The 10,587-nt window shown below is 44.8% G+C and overlaps 1 pseudogene; it reads right to left on the bottom strand.

The window, feature by feature from the left end:
* Positions 1 to 1,649: 1,649 nt before the first annotated feature.
* Positions 1,650 to 9,747, bottom strand: LOC136526887 (F-box protein At5g49610-like; annotated as a pseudogene).
* Positions 9,748 to 10,587: the final 840 nt, after the last annotated feature.

Raw genomic sequence — 10,587 nt, 5'->3', positions numbered from 1 at the left:
CCCAAGCAGAGGCCTGGGAGTGTACATTGTGGATACTATATATGTTCTATGATGAGTAACACCAGTGCCTACAGGAGACACCCCTTAAGGGTAAGTTTGAACCTCTTCATCAGTAGTATAAAAACTCCGTACATGGTATGAAATATTAAACCGAAACTTGTTCTTTTGTAGTGGAGAGAAGAGAAAGGAATGAAAAAAGACCCATACAAAGATGACCAACTCTTAGAGCTCGTCGGTGACCTTTGCAACTTAATATTGGACCAGATTATACACGTCAAAGGCGCCTACCATGATCGAGAGTTTGACTTAGGTAGAAATACTCAGTACCAACATCTTCGTGAGATTGAAAGGCTAGCTCTAGGACGTTGATAACAATGTGTATGTAATTTGTATATTTAATGATGGATTGTATATATCCTTATGAATTGGACTTGTAATTGTAGTTTATATAATACTATTGTGCTTATAGTCGCGTTCCGAACATTGGTTGCGGGGCGTTCGGCAACGCGAACACGGTTCGGAACGTTGGTCGCGGGGCGTTCGGCAACGCGAACGTGTTCGGAACGTTGGTCGCGCGGCGTTCGGCAACGCGAACGCTGGATGGAATACGCGGAAACAAATAGTTCTGGTCGAATTTGAATTGTAAATTTGATTTTTTTTTGCGGAAAAACGTACTGTAGAGCGGTTCTATATTGAACCGCCCCTATAAACAGGTATCATAGAGGCGGCGGATAATACAGCCACCTCGACAAATTGATTTGTAGGGGCGGCTGGTAATACGAACCGCCCCTACAAATCGATTTGTAGGGGCGGCTCAATCACCAGCCGTCCCTACAAATCGATTTGTAGGGGCAGCCTAGGAACCGCCCTTACAAATGTATGATTTATAGAGACGGTTCGGTAGGAGCGGCTGGCCAAACCGCCCCTACAAAGGGTTACCAGCCGCCCCTAAACATGTTTTTTTTTAGTAGTGAAAGATATGCAGTTAAATAAACAGCACCAGCAAAATTACTGTTAATAAAGTGGAAAAAGAAGAAGAGGGCAGGCATCGCTAGTAGCTCTTCGCTTCGTAAATCCAACGAACATAGACAAGAATTTTCCATTTAGAATCCATCATCTAACAGATGCACTAAGCACATCCGTTATCAAACAAATGTGCTAAATACTGGAGGCAAACATATAGATCAAATAATGGAATAATTTATCAAACAAATGCGCTAAATACATCAATTATCAAACAAATGCGCTAAATACTGGAGACACAACATCTAGATCGAATAGTAGAATAGTTAAAAATAAATCGAACAGCCGCCACCATGGCCAGAAAGTACATTATATAGCATTATTGCAAGAAGCACGAACTCAGCCTTTTACATTAACAAATGTTCAGGAATACTCAAAACTGCAACAGAAATAGTTTTGGAACGTCGAACTAATGAGAGATGGGAATCAGTTTGCACAATGCCGCCTCCGAATCAAGGAGACAAACATAGTGACATTATTGATGAACATAAAAGAGATGCAGAAGAAAAGCTAGCTTACTCTCACTCCATCTACCGAGGTTGTAATATCGATCGATCTGAAGCATGAACTGCTGATCGATCAACATCAACTCCAACCAAGGTCCACACAGGAAGTCACCACCGAGCCTACAGCCCCTGGAAGAAAGGCGGTGGCTCTGGTTCATCTTCATGATCACCGGCATTGCAGTCCTGTTTCTCAAACAATGCATGCCGAACGAGGCTTTCCTTGAAGGTATACGGAGCAATCTTGAGATGGCGGCCATTATCGCAAGGGAAGCTTTCCAGCAGAGTCCCATTCATGTCATAGTGCACCAGCTTCTGCTCTGGGGTGACTATCACAACTCCCTCTCCTGACATGAAGAACATGCGACAGGACTACTCATCGAACGTGAAGGTGCTGACCTTCACGGTCGGCAGCCGGATCCGGTGCATGCAGACCCAGATCTCGTTCTCGTAATCCTTGAGAACCCAGAGCTCGACCACTGTGACATTGTTGCTGCAACTGAGCACGGCGAGCTCGTCGCCGACCTCAGCCAACGACATGTGCTCCCGAACCACAGGAGAGCACAAAACGGTAAGCACCTCGGTGGTCGCGTTGAACGCCAGTATCCCGTAGCCCTCCGTCTGCCGCTGCATCCAGTGGAGGTGGCCGCGGAGCAGGACCGGCGGGCCATATGGCTGTCCACTGAACTTGTACCCGTCTTTCTCCACTGGCCGGCCGATTCCCCTCCCTTTCCTAGAGTTCGGTGTTAGATTGATCTTCACCAATTAGTCCAAAGGCATTGGTCCTTAGATCCGCGCCTTGATCGGGGGCGTCCAACCGCTCCATGGTTGGTGGGCCCCCATCGCACAGCGCCATGAAAAGAAAGGTGGGGGCCGAGACAAAAGGCATGAGGTTCACCTGAGCCCCTAGACACCCCATCGACATCATAACCCTAGCCGATCTAGAGAGGGGGCGCTGCCAGCGATGGGAAGCTCCGCCACCGGCCACCGCCGCCTCTGCACCGCCGCCACCACGACCGTGTCTTCACCGCCGAGCTTCACCGCGCCACCGACAAGCAACTCCGTGGCCAGCTCGTCTTCTACGAAGGTGGTCGATGGTTTGCACTTCCACACCCTATGTCTCTCTCCCTCTATCTCTTAATCCCGTACTAGTTCATGTTCTAGGACTTGCTATTTATCCTAAATATCAGTATACATACTAGATCTATGGCTAGTGGATCCTGTCAAGTCTATCAATGGTATCAATCACCTATCTAGGCGTTGATCTAGCTCATCAGGGTAGAAAACCGAGTAGAAGAGTAGAAGGAGGGGATTCGATTTGAAGAAACGGATCGGACCCTAACCCTAACCCTAACCCTAACCATAACCCTAGAAGAAGTAAGGACGGAGAAGGGGAAGACCTACCCAGTTTTTCTCGCTGCCGTCACCACCGTCGTCGCGCGGGAAGAAACCCACCGTCGTGTGGGTAGAATGGGCCGAGCCGCCGCTCGACGCTTAGTCGTCGGCACGTGGGCTCTGGGCGCCGACATAGGACCGCTCGACGGCGACGCGCTCACCCACTGGGGAGCGCGCGCTTCGGCGAGGGGACCCGCAGCGGCACCACACTCTTCTTCTCTGACGTCTATTGCACGGAGGAGAAAGGGGGAAGATCTAGGGTTTAGGGCGAGCCCACCGCAGCACGTGTGGGGATCAGGGCACCGTCGCCCAGACTGATCGACGGCGGCGCACTCAGCCTAGGGTGAGCGCGCGCGCCGGCGAGGGGGTTGCGCTGCTTTTTCTCTTCCGGCTGAGGCGAGGAGAGGAGAGGGAGGGACAACCGAATGAGGTTAGGGTTTGGGAGCCACGGCCGCAGCCGCCGTTTTGATCCGCCGAGGAGCGCGGACGACTGTCGGATCGCGATGAATAGACGGCGTTCGTTGGACCGGATTTGACCCAGGCGAGCGAGAGAAATCCCGGCCCAGGCCCAGGTTGCGGCCTGGGCACGGGGGAGCACGGTTGCGAGCGGCCGCCGCGGGCCGATTTTGCTGCTGGGCCGCGATAGTGCGCAGCGCGCGAGCGGTTTGAGCCCAATTGCACACTATCGATTAGAATTAGTTTATTCATTTTTAGAGGCTATTTTTTATGATTTTTGTCTAGTTTAAATCTCTATCAAAATTTGAATCAACGGGATAATTTTTCAGAGAGTAGATGAGTACAATAAAAGGCTTCTAAAAAGTAGATAAATAATTTTTCATGTTTCCGCTACAATGTTAAACCTTATTATCTTCTAATTAAATTCGAACCAACAGGAGAATTTAATTTGAAGAGCAGTCATTTTTTGTCAGTAAATTATAATATTATTATTTTTCTGACCAACATTGATAATAGTAATATTATAATGTTTATTCATGTGTTTTCCATGCATTAATTCTATTTCTTCCCAACGGTGATGTCGAATTAGTGTATAAGACTGTTGTATGTTTTAATTTTGACCAACGTTAAATTAAAGCATGCAATTATGATGTCATATTTTCTCACTATCTCTGATGGTATTTTTCAGAACTCAACCCAATGATATTTATCTCGCACATACCACCTCTTGAAGGGGCAACTATAGGGTATGGCGAGAGAAGTATGAACTAGCACTTGCGCTGTCTGAAAATGACCTAGCGCTTACCTCTCCGTGTCCTACTGAGCCAGTGGACCCGATGAGGAAAGAAAATGAGACTAATGCTGATTTCACTACTCGGCAGCGAGATCATGCAGAAGTGCAGATGAAATATGATCTCGAACGTAAGAAATAGGACATTTTAAACCACAAGTGCTTGATAGTGGCTAAGTCCATAATTTCATATGCTATAAGGGGGTCTATCCCAGATTGTGATACCGCCACAGAGTATCTTAAGAAAGTGGAGAGTTAGTTCACTGGCTCTTCAAAGGCTTATGCCAGTACTTTGATCAAAAAATTGTTCAATGAGAAATACACTGGTGACGGTATCAGAGAGCACATACTGAAGATGAGCAACATGGCTTCAAAGTTGAAGCCAATGAATTTAGGGCTCAAGGATGAGTTCCTTATTCAATTAGTTTTTGCTTCCTTACCCAAAGAATATGAAACTTTTGTTGTGAACTACAACATGCAGCTCGAAAAGTGCGATATAGAGAAGCTCATTGCAATGTGTGTTCAAGAAGAGGAGAGACTGAAAACTGCACATGGTGACTCTGCTAATCTTGTGAAGGACAACAAAAAGAACTTCAATAAGAATGCAAAACCTCAAGGGAAAGCGCCTCAGACTGAGCACCATCAGAAGAACAACAATGCCTAAGTTGAAAAAGATCAATGCAAATAGTGCAAGCAGCATGGACATTAGCAGAGGGACTATCCAGACTTTCTGAAAAATCTTCTGAAGAGAGATGAGGATTTCATTACATTCATAGATGAATCCTTGTATTTAAGTTATGCAAAATCTACTTGGATTGATTCAGGTGTAACTGTTCATATTATAAATTCATTATAGGGATTCCATACGAGGAGAACCCTGTAAAGAGGAGAAAGAAGAATTAAAGTTGCAAATGGAGTTGAAGCTGAAGTTGAAGCCATTGGAGATCTTTCTCTAGAATTAGATGATGGTTTTAGACTTTAACTTTCAGATATTCTTCATGTACCCTATTTGCGTAGAAACTTGATACGTGTTTCAAGATTAGATGATGATGGATATGAATGCCATTTTGGTAATGGCAAATGTTGGATTGTGATTAATAATAAGTGTGTTGGTCTTTTCTTCCGACAAGACAAGCTTTATTTATTATCACTTTCTGAGAATGTGAATGATGTGAGCACTGAGAATGAGAATGCTTCCTCGTCTATGAATGCAACAAATAAGCGGAAGAGAGTGCATGATGTATCTTTGAAATTATGGCACTGTCGTTTAGGCCATATTTCAAGGGGGGAATAGAGTGATTGATTAAGAAATCAATTCTTCCGCCTTTAGAATTTTCATATTTAGAGCAATGCATTGAATGCATAAAAGAAAAGTACGTTAAGAAAATAAAGAAAGATACCAAACGAAGCGCAAGAATTTTAGAAATAGTTCACACAGACATCTGTGGTCCTTTTCCTATGAAAAGTGTAGATGGTTATGATTCATTTATAACATTTACAGATGATTATTGTCGTTTTGGCTATATTTATCCAATTAAGGAAGGATCGGAAGCATTGGATAAATTTAAGTTATTTAAGGCTGAAGTAGAAAATCAACACAACTTAAAGATTAAGGTAGTAAGATCCGACCATGGGGAGAGTACTACGGTCGACACACCCTATATGGCCAAGTTCCTGGACCTTTTGCAAGGTTCTTACAGGAAAATGGCATAGTTGCCTAGTATTCTACACCGGGTGAGTCTCAGCAGAATGAAGTAGCTGAAAGACGCAACCATACCTTAATGGATATGGTGAGAAGCATGATAAGTTACTCTTATTTACCAATAAGTTTATGGATAGAGGTGTTGAAAACCGCCATTCATATTCTTAATCGAGTGTCAAGTAAGTCGGTGTCCAAAACACCGTATGAGTTATGGACAGGAAAGGAACCTTCACTAAACTAATTTTGTGTGTGGGGTTGTCCAGCTGAGGCTAAAGTCTTTAACCCAAATATAGGGAAGCTGTCCAGAAAAGTCCAAGACAGTTAGTTGCCATTTCATTGGCTATCCAGAAAAGTCAAAAGGTTATCACTTCTATTGTCCTAACAGACAAACGAAGTTTGTAGAAATAAGACATGATGTGTTCTTGGAGGATGATATGATCAGGGGGAGCATGGTAGCGCGAGAAATTAATTTTGAAGAGAAGCGGGTATACATGCCCACTCCGATGGTTTAGGAACTATTCTTCTCGCTACCTGTTGTTGTTGTACCAACAGTGCAAGACACTGTAGTAACATCACTTGTTGTTAGTTCTCCTGTGGCAACAATGAATGAACATGAGAAACCTGTTGTTCAGGATCCTATAGAACCTATTGTCACACATGAGGAAGAGCAACAACATCCTCATATAGAACAAGCATCATCTAACGAGGCCCCTAGAAGGTCTCAAAGAGTTAGGAGATCAGCCGTTCCTGATGACTACGAAGTTTATGATTGTGAGGAATTTCAAATGGATGGTGATCCCACCTCATTTGAAGAAGCCATGAGAAGTGCTCACTCATTAAAGTGGCTTGAAGCCATGCAAGATGAAATAAAATCAATGAAAACCAATGGTGTTTGGGACTTAGGAATAATTCCTAAAGGAGCCAAGACAGTAGGCTATAAATGGGTCTACAAAACCAAACATGACTCCAAAGAGAATATAGAAAGATTCAAAGCACGACTTGTGGCGAAAGGCTTCACGCAAAAAGAAGGTATAGATTATAATGAGATATTTTCTCCAGTCTCATATAAGTATTCTTTTAGAATCATAATGGCGCTTGTAGCACATTACGATTTAGAATTACATCAGATGGGTGTAAAGACGACGTTCCTAAATGGGGATCTGGAGAAAAATGTTTATATGGCACAACCGAAAGGTTTTATTGTGGAAGGAAAAGAACATATGGGATGCCACCTAAAGAAATCTATTTACGGATTAAAACAAGCTTCAAGACAGTGGTATTTGAAGTTTGATAGTACAATAAGAAAGTTTGGGTTTCAAGAAAACGTAGAGGACAATTGCGTTTATGCAAAGTTTAAGAATGGAAAATACATTTTCCTAGTCTTGTATGTGGATGACATCTTGCTCGCTAGCAGTGATGTTAATCTACTACTAGAAACAAAGAAGTTCTTGTCCTTGAAGTTTGATATGAAGGATCTTGGTGAAGCTTCGTTCGTTCCTAGGAATAGAAATTCACCGAGATAGAGAAAAGAGGGTTTTAAGATTATCACAAAAGGCATGCTTAGAAAAAGTTCTAAAGAAATACAGTATGTAAAATTATAAGTCTTCACCTGCTCCCATAGTCAAGGGCGATAGATATAGAGAATTTCAATGTCCTAGGAACCAATATGAGATCGATCAAATAAAACCGGTTTCATATAGTTCAACTATCAGAAATTTACAGTATGCTCAAATGTGTAGTCGCCCTGACTTAGCATTTGTTACCGGATTACTTGGTAGATATCAGAGTGATCCAGGAATAGAACACTAGAAATTAGTAAAGAAAGTTTTTGCGTTACCTGCAAGGTACGAAGGGTCTCATGCTAACGTACAGAAGATCTGATTCCCTGCACATAGAGGGGTATACAGATTCTGATTATGCGGGAGATGATGGAAAGTCCATGTCAGGATACATATTCACTCTCGCAAGAGGAGCTATATCATGGAAAAGCTCAAAGCAAACCATCACTACATCGTCTACAATATATGCCGAGTTGATAGCATGTTATGATGCCACATGGCAGGTGAATTGGCTGAAGAAATTCATGTCCGGGTTAAAAGTGGTAGATGACATACATAAGCCACTCAAGTTATACTGTGATAATAATCCAGCAGTATGTTATGCTCATAACAATAAGTCAAATGGTGCTGCCAAACATATTGACATAAAGTATTATGTTGTGAAAGATAAAGTCTGGGATCATATAATTAGTCTTGAGCATATAAGAACATAAAAGATGCTCGTGGATCCGCTTACAAAAGGCTTACCACCCAGCGTGTTCAGAGAACACTTAGCTGACATGGTTTAAGGGAAAGCCTATGATTCCTGGACAATGGGGGCCTAGTTGAGAATCTATTTCAAAACAGAGAGGTGCATTGTAACTGTTTAATCTAATGGCAACCAACCGTGATGATGAGGCATGCTCTGTGTACTGATCTATGATGAAATGGGAACAAGATAAAGTAAGTTAAGTTTAAGTCATAAGGTGAGATCAAGGGGGAGACTGTTAGATTGATCTCCACCAATTAGGCCCTTAGATCCGCGCCCTGATCGGAGGCGTCCAACCGTTCCATGGTTGGTGGGCCCCAGTCGCACAGCGCCATAAAAAAGAAGGTGGGGGCCGGCATAAGGTTTACCTGAGCCGCTAGACACCCTACCGACATCCTAACCATAGCCGATCTAGAGAGGGGGCACTGCCAGCGATGGGAAGCTCGGCCACCGCCGCCTCTACACCGCCATCACCGCGATCGCGCCTTCACCGTCGGGCTTCACCGCGCCACCGACAAGCAACCCCATGACCAACTTGTCTTCTACGAAGGCGGCCGATGGTTTACACCTCTGTACCCTCTCTCTCGCTCTATCTCTAAATCCCGTACTAGTTCGTATTCTCGGACTTGCTATTTGTTCCAAATATCAGTATCTATGACAAGTGAATCATGTTAAGTCTATCATCTGACACCATGATGTAGTAGTCCTCGCCGGGCCACTGGCCTTGGTAGAACAAGGCCCGGTACTCTCCTGTAGGCTCATGGCAGTAGAAGCCGGCGAACCATGAGGCGCGGAGCGGAGTCGGGAGACGCGTCCACTGGTGCGTCGCCGGGTTGCAGACATAGAAGTGGTCCTCGAAGCTAAGCAAGAGGAGGCCGTCATAGGAGCCAAGGATGTGGATGCTGCCGCTGGTGTACCGCTCCTCCTTGTCGGTGAATCGGACGACAGGCCACAAACTGCCGGCGGCGCAGAGGTCGAAAGCGTCGACGCAGCAGTCCATGGCGCCCGTCTCCGTCTCCGTCTCTGCCTTGGTACCGGCACCGGCGGAGCCGTAGAGGAAGGAGACGAGGGGCAGCATCGGTTGGAGGTGGTGGTGGTCGACGACGAACTCGGGGTGGGAGACGATCCGGAGCCAGTCCTTGCAGACGGCGCGACAGCGGTGGACGGACCTGGAAGGCAGGTAGAGGAGGATGTTCTAGACGAGCTCCTCGGGCAAGTGCGGGGCCACGGTGGATCTGGAGGCCGACACAGCCTGCTGCCTCTTCCTCAGCCCCGCGGTGCTCTCCATGGACGCCAACTCCGCCGACGAATGCCGGCCACGCTACATACGATCCGCCTGCAAAACCTCTGACGTGTTCGATCGTGAGCGACGAAATGGTTTCAAATCTCCATAGATTTTGAGGAAAGTGGGGGGAGCTCTGATCCAGCACCTCAAAACAACATGAGAGATGCTGGAATCGAGAGGAATGGGTGCTTGGAGCGGGCGAGCTCACCTTTGACTCCCTCCCTCCCTCGAAATCGTCTTCCTCCCCCACGATGCTCACAGCACGAGGAAGGGGAGCGACGCGTTTGGTAGGATATGTATGTATGACCTGGCTGAGCGCTGGAGGACACCACCTGCGCGTTGTATATAGCGTGAAAACACACGCGGTCTAGTAATGGTAAGCCCACGAGTGAATGTTTCCTCGCGTGGGCCTGTTGTGCTGATGTAATACCATTGTATAGTAGATTGTTGTATAAGGGCATTTTTTGTTCTCTATACTATCTGATAATAATTATCTTTTTTTATCCAAACAGGTATAGATAATAGATAGCTACTTGTCAGCTGGATCTTTAGATATCACTAGTTGGACCAAATGAGATAATAGCAGCTAATAGGTGGACCAACAACCCAACCTTGTAAGTTAGCTGTGTATCCCAACACCCTCCTTATTAGATAATAAGTAGCTAGCCTTATCAGCTAATGAATCCAAATAGGGCCTAAGACTAATGTTAGAGCATCTCCAAGAGATTCTTTATATCCTACCTAATTTATAGAAATAGATATTTTTGGTGAAAAATGCCCCCCCAACGGGGTCTTTTTAATTAGATCTTCAAATATAGATATCCTCTATTCCGGAATTCTCGCTAGGTCAAAGATTGAGAGCGAGGATGACTCTCTACAGTGTACATAAGATATAAAAAAGTTGTTGGAGGGTACAAGGATATAGAAGATGATTTTTACTCAAATAACTCTCTAAATGATGATTTAGTGAGTAAAGTTTAGAAAAACTTTTGGAGGTGCTCTTAGCTTATTGTATATTTGTATTCCTATGTATTCCACAAGATACAAATCTCAGTGTAGAGTGAAGGCCACCTACACAAGAACATAGGCCATAGAAAATTTTTACTATTCTGCTCCATGAGTCGGC

Source organism: Miscanthus floridulus, chromosome 19, assembly GCF_019320115.1.
Source record: "Miscanthus floridulus cultivar M001 chromosome 19, ASM1932011v1, whole genome shotgun sequence".
In the NCBI taxonomy this organism is placed as follows: Eukaryota; Viridiplantae; Streptophyta; class Magnoliopsida; order Poales; family Poaceae; genus Miscanthus; species Miscanthus floridulus.
Note: the sequence above shows the minus strand (reverse complement) of the source record. Positions and strands in the feature narration are given on the sequence as shown.